Raw genomic sequence first — 23997 nt, forward strand, 5'->3', positions numbered from 1 at the left:
AATGGAAGGGAAGGGTGTTCTACTGTGCTGGTTTTGCTCAAGCTCAGCCTGAAGAAACCACAGCTCCTTAAAAGATCAAACCTGTCTGCTGGCTCTTTCCTCTTGTGGCATAAGAACAAGATTGCAAGATGCCACTAACTGTACAAGGCTTACCGTAAGCGTTGCTCGTTCTGGAGGTTTCGGGTGGACTAGCTCATCATTCTTTTAGGACAGAAGCTGAGGGGCAGACACCATGTGGCTCACATCTCCCCACCTCAACAGAGATCTGCAGTGAGTGTGGGGCCCTGACACACCATTCTGAACCCTCTCCACTGTACCTCAGTGCCTATGTAGACTTCAATCTTGTGTACACTTTGTTCAAGCCTTTCCTGTATCACCAGCTCAATGAGTTTATCTCCAAAGCTGGCTGCCACTGCCGGTCTGCAGCCCTCATGCTCTCCTGTGGCTGCTTGGCAGTTGTCTAAATCAGGCTCGCACTGTCCAGTGGCCTTCCTTTCCACCATTTGTGTTGTGTCCTGTAGAAGACGTGTGATCCCTAACGGATGTCAAAGCCTCCAGGGAGGGATGTGTGCCACAGACCAGAAGGACAGGTGTGGCAGCAGAAGTTCAAAGGTTTGCCCAGAGGACTTTTATGTTTTAGTGTGGCCCAGGCTGGCTTCAAGCTCACTTGGGAGCAATCCTGCCTTTGCTCCCAGCCCAGCAGAAGTTTGGACATTTCTGTAGATGAGAAGGGTCTCCCCAGTACCCCATCCTTGTGTCCCTGGATAATTCATTCCCCATTAGACATTCGAGCTCTGCAATGTGTACCAAACACAACCACCTTAGGTGAGACACAGCCAGAAAGCCCGACTTCTTCCCTCAGATCCCACAGGCCAGAAGGAGGCACGCTGGAGGGGAGGGGAGGGTACTGTTGCTGTCAGAAGCACATGCTAACACAAGCAGTGTGTCTTAGAAGAAAATCCACCCAGTGGCCAAATGGAGTCAGCAGAACTGTGGCAAATGGGAGTCCCAGATAGTTTCACTACGGTTTCTGTGACTGGCCTCTGGGTTCCCAGAATGCCTTTCTGGGCATCGCTATGGGCTGGGGCTTGGCACATGGTGGGGGATGGGTATCTCTTCAGAGAGAAGAATTCCAAGGTGAAGGAGGGTGCTGAAGGGAAGGAAGTTTAGCCGGGGAGGAAGGACACAGAGTCTGAGAGTCCCAGGGAGACAGAGACAGGCACACAGTCAGCCACGGTGAAGAAGAGAGTGAGAGCGAGCTGAGGAAGGAAATGTTGAGGGTAAGTTCCTTGAGCTGTCCTTCTGGGCCGTGCTCTTCCATAAGGAGGCAGGTGATGCCCATGGGGGCAGTTTGGGATAAATGACGGTCCACATCAGGAACAAGGAAGAGATTCCCTGCCTATCCTGTCTTCCCCAGTTACTCTGGTTCAGTTATCTGTACCACTCACTGTGAGACACACTCACTCCCTGGTGCATCCCAGGAGGAAGCAAATCATTGAGGGTAGCATTTTCTGGTGGCCTTGCACACTCTCACGGGAAGACAGGTGTCAACCTCCAGACCCTTGGTGGCTCTCCCAGTCTCCTCCGCATCTAGATGAACAGCAAGGGTCTTCTTTGGGATCAGGACCATGTGAGTGGCCCCAGGGAGAACCTTGGGGTTCCCTCGGTGAGCTGAAGGGCTCCACATCTGCACTAGTGCTGCCTCTGATTAGGGGTGCTCACCACACATGCACAAGGCTTCACATTTCTCACATTAGAAAAAGGAACAGCTGCTGTGAGAGCAGCTGGACAGATGAGGACTCAGGGAGATTAAGAAACTTGTCCAAAGTTACACAGATGGTAAGTAAGGGAGGCAGTCAGGGCTTAACTGTTTCTGGAATAAATGTTGAAATGTTAGAGATTGAATATTAGGGAATGATCTCGGTCTGCTTTGTGTTGCTATAACAAAATGCCCAAAGCTGGGGAAACTATAAAGAAAAGTTTATTGTGGAGAATGGTTTTGGAGGTAAGAAAGTCCAAGCCACATCTGGTGAGGGCCTCGTGCTATTCATAAAATGGTTGATTATACAATATTTAAAATGGTTGAGGATGTAGCAAGAGCTGAATCAAGATAGCAAAAGGAGAAAGCCCAGCTTCCTTTATAGGAGCTGTACTGGAGGTAACCAGTCCTATCCTTAAGACATACCCACTCTTTTATTCATTTTATTATTTTAACCCCACATCGTGTGTGTGTGTGTGTGTGTGTGTGTGTGTGTGTGTGTATTGGGGGAGGGGATATGCACATGCCAGAATATATATGGAGGTTATAGGACAACCTTAGGTGTTCATCTTTGCCTTCTACATCGTTTGAGACAGGGTCTCTTATTGTTTGCCATTGCATATGCCTGGCTAGTTACCCATGAGCTCCAGGGATCCACCTGTCTCTGCCTCCTGTCTTCTCCTAGTAGTACTTGGAATGAGGGTAAGTGCCGTTGTGTCTGGCTTGTGTGTGTGTTCTGGGAGTCTGAATTCAGTTCACTAGGATTGTGTAGCAAGCCTTTTACCCGCTGAGACATCACCCCATCCCATAACTTACATCAGGGAGTGGAATTAGTTCCTTCCAAGCGTGGTACCCAGGGCTCTAATGTCCTTTCACTAGTTGCCACCTCTTAGAGGTTCCGCCACACTTCGGTACCATTAACTGGGGACCAAGCCTCCAGCCCATGAACCCTGAGGTGTCAGGCAATATCTAAAACACCAGGAACGTTAGCCGCTTGCCCCAGTTCATGGAGCCAGTGGGCTGAAGGGCCTGGTGAAGCACTAGCTGTCTTGGCTCAAAACTCTGCGCTGAACACCACATCAGGCCCCTGATCATTCTTTTCTCTGGCAACAGTGGGCCAAGCAGGCTCCCAGTGTTTGCTCTGGCTTGCAGGGCACTGGCAGGGGTTTTCAAATGTACTGACAATCTACAAATCCCAAAGGGAAATAAATAAGGGAAACATGATGACTTAGATAATAAAACACTGAGCTTATAAAGTATAGTCTTTTCTTGTTTAAAGGAATATTGTTTTTCGTTTCCTACGGCTATACTAGCATTTACTACTAGTTTATTGACTTAAAACAACACAGTCATTCTCTTATGGTTATGGAGGTGAGATGCCTAAAATTGAGGTGTTGGAGGAGCTACAGAGTTGGACAGGGAGGTGGAGAGGTAATTTGAGAACTACAGTACTTTTTTACTTATAATGTGCTACAGTAATCAAACACTTAAAAATAATGAAAATGAGCTTGCTTTTAGGAGTCCCTGCAGCTGGTCCCTACAGCCCCAGACACCTGTCATTCTGGCTTTGAGAGAGTAGAAGGGAAAGGGGGAGGTGTGAGAAAGCCCCACACGCCTGTGTGGAGACCCTGCCCGCTGCTCTGCTGGCTGATCCAGCCTTGGGAGAGCACAGACACAGTGTGGTACAGGCAGCATCAGGGGCACCATTTGGTGTATCAGTGTGTGTGTAGAGCATCAGGGACTGTGCCCATGACAGACCCTTATCTAGGTTTGAATGAGAAATGTCCCTCATAGGCTTTTGTAGGGTAAGACTTGGTCCCCAGCTGCTTCTGGGAGGATATAGGATCCTGAAGAGGTGTAGCCTTGCTGGGGGAGGTGTTTCTGGGGACAAGCTTTGAGGGTTCCTAGCCTTGCTCCACTTCCTGCTCTCTCCCTCTCCTTCCAGTGTGTGGGTTACAATGTGGATCAGACAACTTCCTGCTCCTGGCACCAGGACATTTCTTTTCCACCGTTATGGACTCTCCTGAAAGTTCAAGCTAAAACAACCTACTCCTTAAGCTGCTTTTGTTCAGAGTGTTTTACCACAACATGGAGATGCAAACTAGAACCCCCTAGGTTCATGTGTTCTGTTTATTTGGTCTTCAGCTTGAAAGGGTACTGGGAAATTTGGGAGATGGGACCTGGTTGGAGGAAGTGGGTCAGTGGGAGTATGCCTCTGAATGTTGCATCTTGTCCCTTGACCCCTGCTGTCTCCCACTGCTTCCTAGATGTCATGATGTCAGTAGCCTTCTCTGCCACAGACTCCCACCGCTTCGTGACATCCTCCTCACCTCAGACTGCAAACAATGGATCCAGTGGACCGAAACCTCTTTTGAAGCCACAAGCTCCAAATAAATCCCCCCACACTTATGTCAGATATCTTGTCACATCAATGAGAAACTAACATAGCATCCAGGGGATGGGTTGGCAGTCCTCCGACATGACTGTTTCTACCCAAGCAGAACCACTATGTAGGGCAGCCCTCACTCCCCTGGGAACTCTCACTCTCAGATGGAACCCACCTTGCACATGCTAGGCTAGGCAAGAGTTCTACTGCCTGCTTACAGCCCCTGCTCCCATTGGGATTTGGAGTGGGATGTATGAATAGCTCTGTGATTGACAGGAGGGGCAGAGGATGAAGGAGCTAGGTGGCCATGCAAGGTCAGCAGCTGTTCAGGCAGGAGGCAGCTATGACTCAGGGTCTCTAGCTTAGAGGTGAGAGATCCAGAGCGAGGAGACGAGAAAGAAAAGCTGATGTTCACAGACAGACGAGGACAGGACAGAGAAGTGGAGGGGGAGAATGTGTGGGCCTCCCGTTGCTCGATTACAGGAGATAACAGTACAATACCAGTGCTACTCATTCTCCATAGACAGATGGTACAGAGTTCAAATCCCAGCTCGTGGGGATCTCTGCAACCACCGGGGCCAGCAGAGTAATGATCCGTATTAGGCAAGAAGGAAATCTGGTTCAACAGGACTCAGTATCTGGTGTTGGTTCAAACTTCTAGAACCTGATACTGGGCAGTTTGTTTTAGGCATATTTAAGTATGGTACAGCTTTGGAAAAAAGCTTCCTGGTAACATTGAACTCAATCCTGTATGCTACAGAACTTGGGAGATAGAGGCAGAAGAATCAGAAATTCAAGATCATCCTTGGCTACATATTGAGCTCGGGGCCAGCTGAGCTATATGAGACTGACCCACAAAAAAAAAGCAGGGAGTTAGAGAGATGACTCAGTGGTTAAGAGTATACACTGCTCTTGCTGAATGACCCAAGTTAAGTTCCCAGCACCCATGTTGGAAGCTTACAGTTCTCTGTAACTCCAGCTCCAGGGAATCACCCTCTTCTAGATTTCATGGGCACCTGCTCAAACATGAAAACATCTACAAGTATGCACACACATGTAGACATGACTAAAAAACAAAAAATGTAATCTTAGAAAAATAAAAAATGAAAAACAAAGGGCCTTTCCTTTCGTCTCAGGGGTGGAGACAGACTTCCCAGCAAAGTGCTCTGGCCTCCAGAGTGGATTTAAGCCCAGTTCTAATGCTGCTCCTTTGCTTTGTGAGTCACAGAAACTTCTGGAAGGATTAGTGGAACCCTGCTGAATGCTTTGCCCCTGATGGATGCTTTGCCGAATCCTTTAGAACAGAAAAGACTTGCCAGAGTGACTGAGGCCACTGTACCCCACTACAACTCAGAATATTCACTCTGTGCTCAGATTATTACAATGGAGAGAACTACACAGAGATGCTTGGAGGTACAGGATCCCACACCATGAACACAGACCAGAATTAGGGGCTCTGCAGGGCTGGTGCCACCAGTGTGGTCACAAGACGCCAGACTAAAGTTTGGGCAGTCTTTGAGGAAAGTCCACTCTGCCTTTGCAACAGCAGATCCCCACTGTGAGTGCAGATAGGGCAGGTCTAGTTTTTAGGACCAGAGCCATCCACCCATCCACCCACCCATCCATGCTTGAAACATCCATTGATCCATCTATCCACACACTCACACATGTATCCCTGCATCCACACATCTATCCATGCATGTATCACCCGCCTAGCCATCCACTCACGCGTACGTTATCCATTTGTTCCCCCATCCATTCATCCAGCCAGCCATTAATCTATATATGTGTCCATCATCTATCCATGCACATATGACCCAACCACCCATGCATACATGCATGTCCATTTGCTCCCCCATCCACCCACTCACCCACCCACCCATCCATCCATTCATCCAACCAATGTGTCCATCATCTAGCCATGCATGCATGATCCAACCATCCATGCATGCATGCATTATCCACTGATCTATCCATTCACCCATGCATCTATCCATGCATCATGCATACAATAGATCTCTCCCATCTACCCACTTTTTATCCATATATCTATGTATAGGACATGGCTTGTTCATAGGACTATGGCCACACATCCATCCATCCACACATCTAATCAGTCACCTACAAGCTACCATTAGTCTCTCAGACCCACAAACTCCCATAGAGAGTCACTCACAAATCCCTTTTCCTCTTGGAGCTCATCCATTCAGTGTGTTTTTCTTCACACTGGGCAGGCTAAGTCAGCTCACAGTATTCCCCTGTCACTTTGGGTCCCCATCTCTGTATGCAGAAATGATGATTAGCTTGCTGTCTGGGCAAACCCTGGTGGAAGAAAAGGGTCATATCACGATAGTAAGGACAGTCTGAGGGTGGCAGAATGTGTCCCTTCAGCATGAGGGTTAGTCAGAGCTCAAGGCAATGGGGAAGCAGATCTAAACACAACTCTGTGCCTTTCCACTAAAACCTGGCTAGGTTTGTAAGTGCTGCTACATACCTAGCCACCTCCATTTCACTGTTGGATGTAAAGGTGTCCCCTCTCTGCTCTACCAGGGATATCTTTACATTTTGAAGGACACCGCCCGAGGAATCTATATAGAAAAGCATTGCCTACGCTCACTGTCCTGACTTAGCCTGCTCACTTGTTTGTTTTCCCACGCCTGAAAGTGCCTTTCCTTGTCTTGTCAAGTCTGAAAAGTAAGTGTTCTCTGGTTAAGGTACTTTGATGGGATTTGGCCTAATTCTAACTTTCTCATCTGGGTGCTCCTGCATGGAGGGTGAGGTGCCCGTCCTCTCAGACATGCTTTCTCCTGTTAGTCTCTTCCCTCAATCTAGCTCACAGAGCCTTCACATGGAGGAAGGAAGCTTCTGCTCTTTGCCTGCTTGCTCTCGCCTTGCTAGCAAGTCCATTCCTTCACTGGCATTACAGTCTACTTCTTTGGGATTCCAGCTTCTACTGAAGACTAACTGAGACATCCAGTCTTGTGGGCTGAGCAACTCCTGGATTCTTGGACTTTCCAATCATAGTCAAGTCATTATTGGATTCGTGGGAGCGCAACCTGTAAGTTACTCCAATAAATCCCCTTTCTAAATATGTATATAGAGTGGCTCATTCTGTAAATTCCGTTATTTAAATTTTCTTGTATCTGTTGGGACTTGTTTTGTGTCCAAGTATGTGTTCAATTTTGAAGAAAGTTCCATGAGCTGCTGAGAAAGATGGTATAGTCTTTGTGTTTGGGGAAAATGTTCTATAAATATCTGTTAGGTCCATTTGGTTTATGATGTCATTTAGCCCCAGCATGTCTCTGTTCAGTTTTTGTCTGGATGACCTGTCTATTCACAAGAGTTGTATGTTGAAGCCATCCACTGCTACTGTGTGAAAGTCAGTGTGGGATTTTAGCTGTTTCTTTTATGACCTTGGGTGCCCTTATGTTTGGGGCATAGTAGTTAAGGTTTACAATATCCCCCTTGGTGCGTATGTAGTGTCTTTCCCTATCTCTTCTGATTAGTTTTGGTTTGGAGTCTATTTTGTTAGACATTAAAATGGCTACCCTGGTTTGCTTCTGAGGCTCATTTTATCAGAAAACCCTTCCCACTCTTTCCTGAAGGTGATGTCTATCCTTGATGCTAAGGCATGTTTTTTGGATGCAGAAAGATGGATCCTATTTTCATATCTGTTCTGCTAGTCTCTGTCATTCTATTGAGGGATGGAGACCGCTGATATTGAGAGTTATCAAGGAGTAGTGTTTATTCCTGTCATCTCATCGTCTTGTTGACAGCTACTTGTAGTGAAAAGTGTGGTAGAGATGGTGGATCACTACTTCCTCCCATCCAGCCTCCTTGTCTGCCTGCTCAGGGAAGTGTAATGGTAATGTGGGCTGTGTGGAGCCTTGGTGGGATTGATCACAGGGCCCGAGCGTCTCCCTCAGACCCTGTCAGGAGGGGCAGCAGCTTTGTCAGCATGGGAGGCTGACTGAGGCAGTGGGCTTTCTAGATTGGTGAGAGGAAATTCCCTTGGCAGTCTGTAATCTCCACAAGGCTAGAGAAGACTCCCCCATCTCTGGTGGAGTTCCAGTCTCCATGCTGGAGCGTTTCTTCTCCTCATCCCTCCACATTCTCTCTGAAGTCTTCACACAGCACACAGTCAGCAACATCATGTGCCTGCTGGTTGGCTCCTCAGAGCTGAAGTTCAGAGATCCCTCCCCATTCCAGAAAAGACCATCCCTCAGGTATAGAGGAACTCCTCACTCTACCCCCTGCAGGGCAGCACCTATTCCTATGAAAGTCCCACATACTTCAGTCTCAACTCTTCCTCCAATTAGGGAAAGTGTCTGCTTCCAGGAGCCAGGGGAAGAGTAATATGACTCAAGTCTTCCACAGGAGATGTGATATGGATCCCAGGCTCACAGGAGCCTCAAACTCCCATTCCCTACTGGGCACTCTCCCTTCCCCCAAGTGCTTGCTGGGAGCATATTGACATGGGGCATGTGAATGCTTTCCTTAATCCTTATCAAAAAGGATCAGAGGAGCTGGGGACAAGGTCCTCCAGGCCACAGGCTTGGATGCTGGGAATCCCATATTCTCACAGAGCCCTCAAGAAGTCACCTGGTGGAGTTCTGACAGGTGAAGGTCCACAGTAATTAATTAATTAGTTAATTAATTAATTAAGTGGTCTTGGGCTCTGGATCTGGCCACCACCCTCTTTGCTGGCAATCTTACATGAAAGTTGAACAATGCTCTCTAAGGAGTCTACTTCTTGTGTCGGGCTCATCAGAAGGCAGGTACAGATACCTCCAGGCATGGTGGCCTTTGTCACCTTCATCCCTGTGGCTTGGACTCTACTGGAGTCATCTGTTGGGTTTGGGCTCAAAAGCTGATGACCTGGATAGCCAGTTTATGCCTTGCCCACCAGAGCTGGGGCATGTGATGGGTGTGGTTATTCTCAGATCTGGGTGGGGCGGAACCACTGGGTTCAGAAACGGTCAACTGAGAGGCCACAGCAGCCAGCGTGGGCATCTTTTTGACAATGGTCACACAGCAGGGGAGAACCGCACCGTTATATCCACAAATTTCTCTTGTGTTATGAAACAGCAGTGGTTGTGGCTGGACCCAGTCCTACTGCGCCATAGTGAATGGAACATGAGAGATTCAGAGCAGCATTGGCAGAAACTGTTGTCGTTGGTCATGAGCCCCAAGATGGAACCACATTCATTCATCAGTGCAAAACGTCCTTGAAAAAAAAAAAGGAACCATTGGATACTAGAGTTATAATAACAATGCCAGCAGCCACAATCCATCCCCCCACCCACTTTTTTTTTTCTGAGACAGGATTTCCCTGTGTAGTCCTGGCTGTTCTGGAATTCACTCTGTAGATCAGGCTGTCCTGGAACTCAGAGATCTTCCTGCCTCTGTCTCTGCCTCCCAAGTGCTGGGATTAAAGACCTGCACCACCACCGCCCGGCTGCCACAATGCCCTTCTAATGGAGGACACTTGCTTGGTCTCTGTTGTAGACATGGTATCTTGATGGACTGGGACAATGCCCTCTTTCCTCCAGTGAGCTAGTTTGTCACATGTTAAGTCACTTTTCAGTTTGGGCCAGAGGAAGGACCTCATGTGTCTGTGCAAGATCTGGCCTGCACGCCTGTGAGTTTCAACAGCTGGTGACAGGAAGGTGACCCAGGGGTGAGAATTCCAGACTGTGATGTGAGGAAGACATGATAAGGTTGCCAAATACAAAAAAAAAAAAAAAAAAAAAGACCTCACACTGCCTTTTCACAGCAGAGTCTGAGACTTTAGAGTGTCCTATCTCGGGGAATCATGGGAAACTCCTTGGAAGGAGATGAGGAGACAGCCAGAAAAACAAGCGCACCACAGCCCAAGAGAAGAGCCCAGTGTGTCTTGGATTGTGCTCTTCTCTTTCCCTCTCAGAACCTCTAGAAGCCACCAGCATTCCCTTCGTCGAGGCTTAGGGCACCTGGCTGCAGGAGGCTGCGGTGTCTGCTCTGTGTTGGGCACAGCAGCTCAATGAGAGGCCGATGGTTCTGAGTGGAGCTGATGATTCTGACGTGGAGCTGTTGTTTTAACTTCAGCACAGTGGCTGTGCCTTAATCTACTGCTGTCTCAGCCAGCAATTGCTATGCAGCTACCGGCCTGCTTCAGCAGTCGCTCAGGCCACAGCCTGGAGAGAACTCTGCTTCTGCAGACACTGGCCCTGGCCCTGCTGCTGGAGGTAGCTCTAACTAAATCACCAGCGTTCTAATTATGAATGAGATGTGAGATCAAAGGCTGGGGTGAAAACGTGCAAGCTCAGAGAGGCTGATAGCAGCTGGCTAATCCTCTCTCCTTGCTGGAGCCCACAGAAGACCCATGCTTCCACTTGGCCAAGCCACAAAAAACTGCCACTCCAAACTCCTTCCTACTACTTCCTGTCTCTAGCTCCCGGATCCCCTCTGCGGCTTTATTATTACTTTCTGTCAACTAGTTGCTAACTCAACCTCTTGACCCAAGATTACTTTTATTTAATTAGCACAAATGCAAACTGTGATGAAATACGCCCCAACACAGAGTTAATGATTTTAGCTTTTCCAGGAAGGTCAGTACGCAGAAGAAAATGATGGATTTCAGCAGAGGGGCTTGGCTTCTTAGAGAAGAGTGGAAACTTCCTGACATCAGCTTCCTCAGGAGCTAACCGCAGCACCAAGATAGGTCCCATTTTACTTGTGTCTCTAATGCAAGCAAGTATCATGCACATGTCCCCAGAGCACAACGCCAACATCATGGGCAGTGCCCGACAGTGTGCACACCACTGAGACTTGTCTGTGTCTGGCTGGTGGGTTTCTTGCTGCCCACTCCTCCCAGAGAGCATTTCAGGACACCAGCCCTGTGGCCGCAGCCAGACTCTGTCCTCAGGCAGGTGAGGGGTCCTAGAACCCTGAAGGATTAGTAAAGGACAGAACCACCCTCCTGAAAAGTAATTATCAGGTCCCCTTCATAGTCTGGGGTGATACTCAGGAGGTCCCTCTCTAAAAGACATTGTAAAACAGTGCAGGGACCACCCTGTCTATTGCAAACAGAGGCCTGTCTCCAGATCAGCAAAAGCCGAGAAGGTTCTCATTACAAGTCAGTGGACACTGGGTGAGCAAAAGGCTTACTCGAAGCAAGAGAGGCTTTTCTACAAAGAGCTCAAATGCACGAGACAGAGCCATCCATCCACAGATGCCTTCTCCCGGACAGGCGAATGGGCAAAAAGGTTTATTATTATTTCTATTACTATTATCATTATTATTATTATTATTCTAAAACACCATTAAAAACACACCTATAGAAACAAAGGGGAGAGGAAGGCTCACTGGGGGAGGAGGGCCAGTTTTCATACACTGCTCTCTTATTATGAAGCCATGAGTGGGCCAAAAGGAACCAAAGAATTGAATTGGTCCCTTGACTGCCCCTACCTCCCATGGACACTCAGGTACTCACCAGTGCACAAGCCTGTGTCAGGACCTCATGACGGGAATGCATGGCAGCCAGACTTGTATTCTCTTTTTGATCCGTGGGGGATTCTCCACTGCAAATGGGCAGCGCCTTGACTTTGAGGCCGAAAGAGAAACTACTTCCCGACATCTACCTGATGCTCAAGGGTTGAGTGGCTGTGGGTGGGGAGAAGAAACCTGTGGACAGGAGGCCAGGCTGTACATGGTGGGGTTGGAGACTGACGTGCTGGGTGTCCCACACCCTAGGAGAACTTGGACATGGTCCTTTGCCTCATGTTCAGCGTGGAAGCCATCTGGGGGCCGGGCTCCAAGTTAATCCTGCACCATGGAGGCTTCTAGGGTGAGCAGGCTACTTCCTCTCTCCCATGGTTCCCATGGTTAGATGACTCACAGTGACTAGTCCCAAAGGCCAGGCCCCTTTCTAGCAATGAGCCCTGGGATCCTGGCAAAGTTTGTGGGAGAGTTTGCAGTCAGAGACACAAGGCTGGCGAGCTTGGGATCCTCCAAACAGACAGGCCCCATGTTCTTCAGAAACGCTTGCTCAGGATAACCATCCCTACTGGTCCAGCTCTCACACTGGTAAGCTTCAGGAGGACCCAAGGAGCGATGTAGTACGCACTCAGGAGGCTGAGGCAGGAGGATTTTGGGTTTGAGTCCAGCCTCAAGATCACCAAGAAGTAGTGTGGAACATGGGCCAGGAATCTGCATTTTAACAGGAGCAGATTCAGACACACCTGGCTCACCCCATGAGAAACCCTGGTAGCTGGTGGCTGTTCATGTGTCAACTTGACTACATTCTGAATTAACTAAACCCAAGCAGCTGGGCACACCTGTGAGGGATCTTTTTCTTAATTAAATCATTTGAAGTGGGAAGACCCACTTTTAACCCAGATCTTTTGAGGTGGGAGATCCACCTTTAATCTGGGCGACACCTTCTGGTGGCAGTCGGAATAAGGACGGGGGAGAAGGAAGCTTGCTCTCTGCCTGCTCACTGTCTCTGACAAGTCCATTCCCTCGCTGGCATCAGAGCCTGCTTCTTTGGGATTCCAGCATATACTGAAGACCAGCTGAGACATCCAGCCTCACAGACTGAACAACTATTGGATTGTTGGACCTTGTTGGTAGACAGGCATCGTTGGACTATCTGGACACCGGCCTGTAAGCCATTCTAATAAATCATTCTATATATATTAATTCTATAAGTTATGTTCCTCTTGAGAACCCTGACTAATACAGTAGCTGAGTCCAATTTTGAGGCAAAAATCATACTCAGGGCCTTAGCTGCCTAGGGAAATGGTGAGACTAGCTGCTGACACTGTCCTGGTGAGGAGTCAATGGCAGGCCTGCTCCCTGTCACCTCCTGGGATTTAGGCCCCGGCAGCAGCTGCCCAGCACTATACAATTAAATTCACTGAGTCTTCCAGGGGTGGCTTGTGTCTGAGACATTGAGATACTCAATTAGGACCTGCCTGTGGCCCATCTTTCCTGGGGAAGTGACAATGAGTTTGTCTTACACTTCACTAGTGACTGCGTTTTTTCTTAGGCATTCCATTTACCTGGAGATGACTTCCATCATGTCACACAGGCCAACAAATCTATGGGGGCCCCATGAAGTTGTCATGATCTGGTGGTCACTTTAGCACCTGGCCAGGGCCTGGGGAGCTCCCTTGTTCTCTGTAGACATGGAGGTGTTCACTCAGGATGGATCCTGGCTCTCATTTCTCTATGGTCCCGTTGTTTGGGACACCTGGAACCTATGACATCAGTGCATAGCTCCAAACATTAATAGAAGTACCCAAATGCCACAGAAAGCCACAGGAAACACTGGCTTTATCAGCGTAGGGTAGGGTATCATCACACTGATGACCACCTGTCTCTTTTTGTTCAGGACATAAGACTTTCACTGCTAAACAGGACAGTCCTGGGTGGCTAGGAGCATTGATGGCAAGAGATGCTCCTTTCCGTATGGGCCCTATGGCCTGGAGGTTCTCCCAGCCCTGTATCCCTCAGATGCCTGGCTGCCTCACCTCCCCCACAGCCGCCTGTTCTTTCCCTGAGACTCCAAGTCACACTTTTATTTAGGGAGTGTTTGCTGGCACTTGGATTCTTCAGGCTGAGACTTCCACTATAGAAATAACCCAGCATCCTATTCATCATGCGTCCCCTGGGGCCTGGCACAGAGCCTGGAGCCTGTGGAGAGGTTGAGAAACACATCCTGTGTCACACATGATCTCATCCTATTACCATAGCAACAGATAGCCCAAAGGCCACGAGGATGGTTCTGGTCCTTGGCAAACCTCATACTGGGCGCCAAACTCAACTACGACACAAGGCACTGACCAAGAAACCACTGTTGTGTCCTCGCTGTTATTCTAGACAGAGCAGGGCCCATCTCACAACTCTCAACAAACTTAAAAATAACAACTGAACAACCAACTCCCAGCTGGTGGCTTTTGCTGTAAAACAGTGGCTGTCAACCCCAGCTGCATCTTAAAATCACCCAAGACTACTGGGACCTAGGTACAAGATTAGTACTGTGTGTGTGTGTGTGTGTGTGTGTCTGTATGTATGTATGTATGTATGTATGTATGTGTGTGTGTCTCTGTGTGTGTCTGTATGTGTCTGTGTGTGTAGGTACTAAGGGACAATTTTCAGTGTCATCCTCAGGAATGACATCTACCTCCTTTGAGACAGGGCCTCTCGTGGGTTTGGAGCACCCAATTAGGTGAGACCAATTGGTCAGGAAGCCCCAGGGATCCTCCCGTGTCTGCCTTCTCAGTCCAGGGATTACAAGCACACATCAGCACATCCAGTTTCCTGTGGGAGGTGAGTTTTGAACTCAGGTACTCACGTTAGCAATGCGAGCACTTTACAATTGGCTGAGCTATCTTCTTGGCTGTGCCCACTCACCTGTTTCCTTGAGATAGGGTTTCATGTAGCCCAGGCTGGCCTTTCCAACTTGCTATATAGCTGAGGATGACCTTGAATTTCTGATCCTTCTGCTCCCATATCCTAAGTGCTGGGATTACAGGTGTGTGACACCTCACCCAGTTCCCATGGTGCTGGGGACCAAGCCCAGGACTGTGTGCATGCTACAGAAGCGCTCTGCCAACTGAGCGCCCCAGCCTAGGATCTGTACTTTTCTCCCGAGCTGATTCCAAATGGGCACCCAGCTTTGAGAGCCACTGCTCTGGCAGGCATTCCCTGCAGCGCCTGTTGGGCCTCCTCTCATGTGGCCTTTGCAGTATTTACTGACTGAGTCTTCCAGTGTCAGCAGCATCCCCTGGTCAGCCCCATGAGGTGGCTTCTCTGGTAGGTGATCATGGACACTGTTCAGAACCAGCAGAAAGTCCTGGCTCCCCACATCTGCTGCTGCCTCCTACCCTGGTGATCAAGGAGCCTTCACCTACAGGAGGATGCCAGAGATGCAGGGACCATTCCTCACTTCCTTACTTCTGTGCTAACAGCTGGCCAGCCAATGGGTCTTGGAAATCTCTGATTTGTGTTGTTTAACTATTGCTGTGTGTCAGTATCCCCACCCTGATCCGTGACAGGCTCTCGTCCTTCAGTGACTGAGCAGAAGGCAGGGAAGGGACCTGTATCACATCTGCCAACTTTCTCGAGCTGCAACAAGGCCATTGCAATCCCCGTGCTTGTGTAGCTTCCCAAGTCATTGCTTGGCTCCACCCCCAACCCCTGCTGGGATTCTCAAACTGCAGGGAATCTCAATCTGCTGAAAGTCCAGAGGCACAAACAGACCTTGACGGGTGGGGCTCCTTTGGACTCTGATTGTGAGCCTGGGCTATACAGACCCAGTGGGGGCATCTTTGAGGAGAAGCTCGATGTAACTAGACAGCAGACACTCGCTTAAACTGCATTGCATGTGGTGGTCCTCAGTGTTCACAGTAGCGTTTCTCATCTAGGTCTCTTCACCCTTCAATGTGTCGGGCAGGTTCAGGGAGGGAGGTGCTCGCTTCATTGGCAGATGAGGAAGCAGAAGGTTCGCGGGGACTCGTCCAAGTCCCACACATGGAAGGGTACTCAAGTCTCCGGACAAACAATGTGAGGCTCCAGAGCTTACACCCCACAGTGGGCACTCTCGGGCACCCACAATAGTAGGGTTAGATGATTTAGGCACCAGGTGAGGCACAACACTGGTAGTTAGAAGGCGTGGCTGGGAGCAATGACTTTAAAGCTCCTGTAGCCATGGCAACTACTCATGTCTGTAATGAAGGGAGGGTACAACATGCACCACCCCGCCCTCCAGGCATTAAAGTTCACGTTCCCGAAGAAGGGGTGTGTCCTGACCCCAGCAGCCCCTTCCTCCTGGCAGCCCAGCCTATGCTTCCAGTCTCTGGTGATAGGAGAGTCCCATGAGGGCATGCGGTTGGGCCTCTCCATCTGCCACTCTTAATCTCAGGGTTGTGGGTTCATGCCCCATGTGAGCAGCTGTGGTAGGAGAGTCCCATGAGGCCATGCAGTTGGGCCTCTCCATCTGCCTACACCAGAAGGGCAAAGGAACACCTGTGGCTGTGGCTCGTGTAGATGGTCCTCCTCAAGCCTCCCCGGTGTCTCCTCCTAGGACTCAGCCTTGAGGGTGATGTCACCCCAGATAGAAGAATTGAGGTGGCAGCGGGGAAAGCACAAATCGTATCTTGTGAAACACTAAAGCCACACCTTCAGTCACCCCTAGCTGCCCCATCAGGTCAGTGGCTCAGGTTAGTGCCCACATGTGGGCTTCCCTTTTCTATTTTGTTTATTGTTTACTTATCACTATGCATGGATGTACGCGCCGCAGCACGTTGGAGGTTGGAAGACAGCTTAGTGGGGGTTGGTTTTGTCTCTCCACCTTACATGTGGGCTCCAGGAACTGAACATGGGTTATCAGGTGTGTGTAAGAAACGCTTTACCTGCCCAGCCACCTCCCTAGCCCTGGGCTAATCTTTTTCAGACGTAAGGAACTGGGTTGTGCAGTCTCCATCCCAAGAAACACAAACGGTACATTGCTGTGCAGTGGATGAGTCTACCACTGCAGCCCCGGAGCCCGCAGCGCTGGCAAATTGGTAGCATCTTCAAGGATGACAAGGTGAGAGGCAGGTTGAGAAGCTCATCAGCTCCTGCCAGGCAGGACTGGCAGCTAGTCGACACTTCTGCTTCCCGCAAGGAGTGCCAGAAAACCAGGCTTTCAATGTGAAATCTCTTCATTTGAAAAGTTTGGCTATTAACTCAGCATCTGACTGTTTCTAAGATACTTTGCACAGGGGGAGCAAGACATCCCCCCCACAGTGTTACCAGTGTGCAAGCACATTAGCCCAGCAGAAGGTGTGGTGGATGGGAGAAGAAGGCAGAGTGGTTCCCTGGAGGGGAGGACGGCAAGTAAGCGGGAATGACCGGTGGGAGGCTCTAGACAGGGCGGGGATAGTTCAGAGACGGGCTCAATGGGGACCTTAGGGCGGTACATGACTGGGCCTCAGGATTGGATCCAGGGAACAGAGCAGTTAGATGTGTGACCATCTAGACCTCAAGGAACAAGGCTGCGAAGGTGGGTGGTGACCAGGTTCCTTGCTGTTTGTGTAGCTGTCTAACCCATTACAAGAGTCAGGACAGAGTGACCCGATTAAGATGCTGTGGCTGAGGAGGTCCAGACCACAGTTCCAAAACACAGAGGAAGGCTTGAGTCTTCTGGTGGTTCTTCCCCTTACCAAAGAAAGACCAGGGATCAACCATTTGACGTTTGACCATCAGGCCACTGCCTTTCCCTTAGTGGCCATACGGTGGCAGCAGAGGGACAATAGTGTTCCTGTTGGCAGCAAGTGTTCCAACTCGGAAGCCTGGCATTGAAGCGGTGGTTTGGAGGGCCTGGAGAGTGCAGGGAAGTGTAGACGTGTGAGGGCCATCTTTGTCTCATTCTCTCAGTGTGTTCATGTCCCTGTTGAGGTCTCTTGCAACCCTGACCTAAGACATCAGTGATACACTGGATCATGGCTGTGGTGTTCTGTTCTACAGGCTTGTCACACTGCATAGATGGCTGGGCCAAGGCATAATCGGGTATTGTCACAGCCATCTCTCCACACCCCTGACTTCTGCTGCCTGTTCTTCCTGTTCCCCACCTCGACTGTACTGGAGTGGCAGTCTGAAGACACAGGCGTTGTGGGTTTTTTCGTTATGTGTACATGTCATTTTCGTCCATACCTTTTACACTGTCATTGGCAGAGCGACACTTCCTCTTCTCCCAGACACAATCAGATGACAGATCCAGCCCCAAATCTTTCCTGTGGCTCTGTGACCCAGGAAGCAAGCTGGTGAGAGGAAATGGCCAGGCAGGGGTGGCTGCAGGGAAGAGGTCCCTGGGGGTGGGGGCTAAGACCCAGGGTTCTCTGGCCCTTTGGGTACAGAAACTTAGCTGTTTCCCTTTAAACTTTCAGCCCCAGCCTTCCTAAATTCCAGCCTGGGCACGGACGGGGATGCAGAGGCGGGAGAGGAGGGGTCCCTTGCAGGCAGGACTGACCATCTGCTGCCCCAAGTGTAGAGGGGCTTCAAGGAAAAGCAGTCTGTGGCCTTGCACGGGCCTGAAACTGGACACACAGACCCTCCCTGTCTCTGAGTGCTTATGGTTGACATCAGAGGACAGGCAAGGGCAGGGAGTGGCTGACTCCACATGACATCAGAGGACGGGCCCAAGGAACAGCAGTGGAGCAGCAGCTGGGCTGGAGGGGCCAGAACTACAGAGAGGACATCACTACAGAGAGGACATCATCACTACAGAGAGGACATCACAGTCACTACCTTCTTCCCCCCCCGCTTGTCCAGTGCACAGACCTGGTCCAGCCCACTGCAGCCAGCCCATCCCTCCCCACATGCTCTGCCCGTTCACTGATGCTGTCACACAGGACTGAGCCGTCACCAGCTTCCCATGTCGTGGATGGACAATGAGAAGATAGTCAAAGACTCCCAGGGCATCCCCACTCTCCTGCAGTCCTTGGCCTTAAGGAAGAGGAGGCCCAAGTTCAAGCTCAGGGCCTTGCTTGTAAACCAGGTATCCTTTGATGACTTCCCCACACCCGCATGGATGCTCATTCAACCCTTATCCTCTAGTTTATGAGGCAACCCTGCCCAGCATCGCCAGGTTTCCTCCAAGGGCCTTCTGACCATCCCACATCGAGGAGCAGCAGTCATTGTGGTGTGGAGAGCTGAACCATCCACAGCGTCCTATGTCCTGTTCCTGTCCACTCAGCCTGTCTGGTGAACTGAGCACAGGTTGGGACCACCCCCGGGCAGCAGCCTCTGGGCGCTATGCGGCTCACCAGGAGCCCACCGTGTTGCAGACGGGCTTGGCTTCCTCAGATAACTAGGGGAGTACACCTCCCCAGCCTCCAGCATTCGGCAGCCTGCCTCCTTCCAGCTTGCCTTCTCCTTGATCACCTCACAGAGGAGGCAGCCCAGGCTCCAGCAGTCTGGGCTCAGGACGCTGTCCAGGTCTTCCCGGTCTGAGGACAGAGGGAGGGGACAAGGAGAGTGAGGGCAGCAGGATGCACCCCAAGCAGGCAGGCCAGTGCTGCTCCCCAGCCCAGCACCCCTGATGCCGATGGGGTTCTCACAGGAGGCCTGGAGTCTTGGGCCAGGGCAACCGTCCTTCCAACCGCCAGCTGCCACCCAGCAGGTGCTGCAAACACCACTTTGTCAGAGAGCCTTCCCTGTGCACGTCACTGTGCTCAAGGGCTCTGACTGTAGCTTCGGAATTCTTACCGAGGTGGTGTCTCCCCAGACTGAACGCGCACAACGTTTTTGCTACTGTGACACTCCCACAAACAGGATGTGTTGCATACATAGTCATTTTAGTGAAGAAGGGTGTCCACCTACCTTAAAGACAATACACAATCTACCTGGACTTTGAACCATCCCTTGGGGTGGGGGTGGGGGGCTGGAGATGGCTCAGCGCTCACTGGATGCTCTTTTAGAGGACCAGGGTTTGATTCCCAGCAGCAGTCACATGACAGTTCTCTTTTAGACTGGATCAGTTTTGCGTAGCTCAGGCCAGAAGAGGGCATCAGATCTCATTACAGATGGTTGTGAGCCACCATGTGGTTGCTGGGAATTGAATCAGGACCTCTGGAAGTACAGTCAGTACTCTTAACCTGTGAGCTATCTCTCCAGCCCTCGATTCCAAATCTTAAGATACATTACAGAGTCATAGTAATACATTCACAACCACAAATTCAGAACACCCAGTCTTTCCTCTGGGAGGCAATGAGGATAAAACAGTATGGTATTGGCACACACACACACACAAAAGACATGTAGACCAAGGGGGGAAAAATCCAAGACCCAAACATGAGCACAAGTAACTTCAGCCACTTAACATTTAACAAAGACTCCAAAAATACTGAAAAAAAGAAAAAAAGAAAAAAAAAGAGAAGTCATCTTCCACAAATAGTGCTGGGAAAACTGGATGCCCACATGCAAAAGGATAAAATTATATCTGTACCCATCACCTTGCAGAAATACTTAACTCCAAAATGATCAAAGACCTAACCTGAAACACCAAAACTGCTGGAAAAAAACATAGGCAGCGTCCTACATGATACAGGTGTAGGAAAGGACTTTCTCAACAGGATTCCATTTGCACAAGAATTAAAGCCAACTACTGACAAGTGGAACATCATAAACCTAAAACCGATTCTGCGAGGCTAAGGGAATGAATCAACCAGGTCAGGGCTGGCAAGGCTTCCGTCCAGTGAAGATGCGGTCTCAGTTTGTCCTCTCAGGGTAACCTCGAGACTCTGGGAGAAGGCAGGTGAGACGTGTGGAATTGCACAGATTTAGGAGAGGAACGTTACTAAAGATACAGAAGGGTGCCTGGGTGAGGCTCGCTGCTGGCTGCCCTACAACATTTAATGCCCAGTGGGCTTCTTGGGAGGCAGAGGTCACTGAATTTTAAATGTCCTGGAGGATTCTGAGATTGCTTCACAGGAAAAATATGAAGTTTTTGACATGATGCAATAATTTGCTTAAGTAGAAAAAATTGTAAAGCAATTTGGGAAGCCACTCCTTTCTTGACTGACCGGTCTTTGGAGGTGGTTCATCTTTTCTTCTTCAAAGAAATGGAGAAGTGAGAAGGGCAAAGGCCTGCCCTGGAATCTGGGCTCAGAGTCCAACATGGCCCCCGAGGCCCAGACCGCACTGCTCTGAAGACTCTGCCTCTGTCACACCCACTAGGAAGGATCAGGAAGGAACACAGGCCTTCTCCAGGGCCCTGGACCATACACACCTGCCTGCCAGCCAGACAGGCCTGCGTGGCGAGGATGTGCGCCCAACTCTGTGCTGTTTAACAGGAAAGGGGAAGGGAGCATGTGAGTACCACAGTGAGCCACTGGACCTCAGCATGGGTTGTTCTGAGAACACACCGGACCCCTCAAAGGACCCTGAGCTCCCTGCTCCTCCACACACACCTCTCTCAAGGTTGTCAAGGCTGGGGGTGGGGTCAGGAGCAAGCAGGGGACCTGAGAGTGTCATTACCAAGGTCAGGCTGGCTCCTCTGTGAGACAAGTGTCATAGGATGTCTGCCTCCACCTCTGGGCTCAGGTGGTCTGCTGTCTCTGGGCCAAGGCCATTGTGAGCTAGTTTCTGTCCTCACAGGGGTTTAACACAAATGCTGAGGTTTGCCATTGCCTAGGAGGCCAGTTCTGGTTCCCATCCTCATACAGATGGCAGAGGACAGGCTACTGCGGTCAGAGACTCCCAGGAGGTCTGGGAAGACCTGCCATCACAGAAGGCCCTGGGGGCAGAGCAAGTCCTGGAAACAAAAAGAGAAGTCACTAAGGCCAGAACACCAGCCCTATAGGGTTGAAGGCTGTAAGGTGGTTCTCAACCTGTGGGTCCCGACCCCATTGAGGGTCAAACAGTCTTCTCACAGAGGTCATGTAGGACCATAGGAAAGCACAGATATTTACATTATGATTCATAACAGTAGCAAAATTACAGTTATGAAGCAGCAATGAAAATAATTTTATGGTTGAGGTCACCACAACACAAGGAACTGTATTAAAGGGTCACAGCATTATGAAGGTTGAGAACCACTGCTTAAGGCAAAGATAGGCCAGAAGAGAGACCCCTCTGGATGGGGTCTGAGGAGGCTGCGACATCACCCAAGTCCTGCTGTGCCACAGCCTGGGAAGAAGCTCAGGCAGAAGATGCAGGTGTCCCCAGTGTCTCCTCTCTTCAGCGACAGGCTCTTGCTAACGGGACTGCATTACCCGGGAGTGGGGCAGGCAGAAGATGGATTTCCAGTGGAAACTTGGCAAAGATAAAGTACACAGCGCTGCAACCCAAGGCCGACAATGCTGGCATCTAGATGCGGGCTCCAGTGCAGTCCCAGCTAGCTCTGTTTGCTTAGCAGATAGCATCTGTACTGGCTGGTTTTGAGTGTCAACTTGACACAAGCTTGAGTCATCAGAGGAAGAAGCCTCAGCTGAGGAAATGCCTCCATGAGATCCAGCTGTAAGGTATTTTCTCAATTAGTGATCAATGTGGGAGGGCCCAGCCCATGGTGGGTGGTGCCATCCCTGAGCTGCTGGTCCTGGGTTCTATAAGAAGGTGGATAGAGCAAGCCGTTGGTAGCAAGCCAGTAAGCAGCACTCCTCCATGGCCTCAGCATCAGCTCCTGCCTCTATTTGAGTTCCTGTCCTGACTTCCCTCAGTGATGAACAGCAATGCTGAAGTGTAAGCAAATAAACCCTTTCTTCCCCAACTTGCCTTTTGGTCATGGTATTTTGTCATGGTAACAGAAATCCTAAGACAGCATCTATCCTTTTGGGGAGTGGTTCATGCATCCAAATCCTGGACAGTCTCACCAAATGAGATGAGTGTTTTCATACCCATCATTATTACAAACCAGCTTTTCCACTCTTTGTTATTTACATGGACTTCTTTTGATTCCAAATAAGGGCAAAAAACTCTCATCTCAAGAAACCAGTGGCCGTGGCTAGGAGCTGCTGGCCAAAACCAAACCCATAGAAAGTCCAGGGCAAGGTGGCCAGGACAATGAGAGACAACTGGTAATCCAGGGTTCCCTCACTCTTTCTTTTAGTTAACAGGCAATCAGGACAATCTAAGAGGTTCTTTGTTCTCAACCCTTAGGGGGAAACAGAAACACAGTCAGGGCTGGTATTTGGGGTGGGGGTTCTCAGGAACATTCTTTCTTATTTCTAAAGTCTCCTGGGGTCCCAAAATAATCTCTACCCAGAGTTCCATGCAAAGTCATCAGTTGACTGTATGGTGCCCATGGATGTCTGATGTCACCATGGTTTGATATGGGTCAATTACATCACATTTCTCAAGGGACTCAGAGGATTATGGTAGGTACCTGGGGCAGGGTTGCATACACTGGCAACGTCCAGTGTGGAGTTCCTGACATCATCCCCTTCAAGAGCTTCCTCCAAACAGCTTTTTGGACAGATGATGGTGGAAATCCATTTGCTATAGCAGTTAGATTCCACTGGATCCCTTCAGAAATGGGGTGTAACTGACTTAATCAAAACCATCAACCCCTTCTCTTGAACACATCAGGGAATAGCTCAGTGTTGGCTCACATGCAGGAAGAGGGGCAGACAAGATGGCTCAGAGATTGAGAGCACTGACTGTTGTTCTAGAGCACTGACTGTTCTAGAGGACCAGAGTTTAACTGCCACTACTCACATCGAGGTGGCTCACAACCACCTTAATCCCAGCTCCGAGGGCTGCATTGCCCTATTCTGGCCTCAGCAGGCAATGTGCTCACTCAAACACACACACCCACGTGAGTTTTTAAAAAATGATAAAATTGCTTTTCTGAAACAGCAGGAAGGGCACAGAGCTCTTCAGAAATACTTTGTAGGGGCTCTGAAGAGACAACGTGAAGCCCTGTTCGCTGTGAGCAGCATCTAGGAATGGGCTCTATAGAGTTCAGGCCAGTGGTATTGAGATGAGAGAGACGGAGGGTGAAGGTTAGAGCAGGCTCAAGATGGGGGGCAGGACATATGGTACTGTGATGCCCTTGGACAGTGACCTCCCCATGTCTCCTGGGGCTGATTGCAGATGGCAGTCACCAGGCTCTATTAATAGTGCCTAGATACAGGGTGTGGTGGTGCTGCAGTCTGCAATGATCCAGGCAGACCTGGCCCCAGCCCTTGGGAACCCGGTGCAGTGCCCCTAAGAAGTGGATAAATGCAGGGGGGTCTGGAAATTTAGTCTTTCTGGAGCCAGTAACTACAGGAGAATAAAACATGAGGACAAGCAACCACTGGCTGCAGGGAAATCTTCCTCAGGAAAGGCTGGCTGGGGGACCACCTGGCTGGGAGGGCCTATGCCCGTCACAGTGACTGCTCAC

The 23997-nt window shown here is 49.9% G+C and overlaps 1 long non-coding RNA gene across 4 annotated transcripts; it reads left to right on the forward strand.

Moving 5' to 3' along the window:
* The first annotated feature begins 11995 nt into the window (after positions 1 to 11995).
* Positions 11996 to 18429, forward strand: LOC121142802. Of its 4 annotated transcripts, none has more exons than XR_005879912.1 (4): positions 11996 to 12212; positions 12661 to 12791; positions 14328 to 14459; positions 16585 to 18429. It is a non-coding gene; the product is annotated as an uncharacterized LOC121142802 (long non-coding RNA). The 4 variants fall into 4 exon arrangements; XR_005879910.1 differs by lacking the exon at positions 11996 to 12212 and having other exon boundaries at positions 12554 to 12791; positions 16585 to 17935; positions 18059 to 18429; XR_005879911.1 differs by lacking the exon at positions 11996 to 12212 and having other exon boundaries at positions 12554 to 12791; positions 16585 to 16719; positions 17640 to 18429.
* The last annotated feature ends 5568 nt before the right edge of the window (positions 18430 to 23997 follow it).

Source organism: Mesocricetus auratus, unplaced genomic scaffold, assembly GCF_017639785.1.
Source record: "Mesocricetus auratus isolate SY011 unplaced genomic scaffold, BCM_Maur_2.0 Super-Scaffold_4256, whole genome shotgun sequence".
Lineage (NCBI taxonomy): Eukaryota > Metazoa > Chordata > Mammalia > Rodentia > Cricetidae > Mesocricetus > Mesocricetus auratus.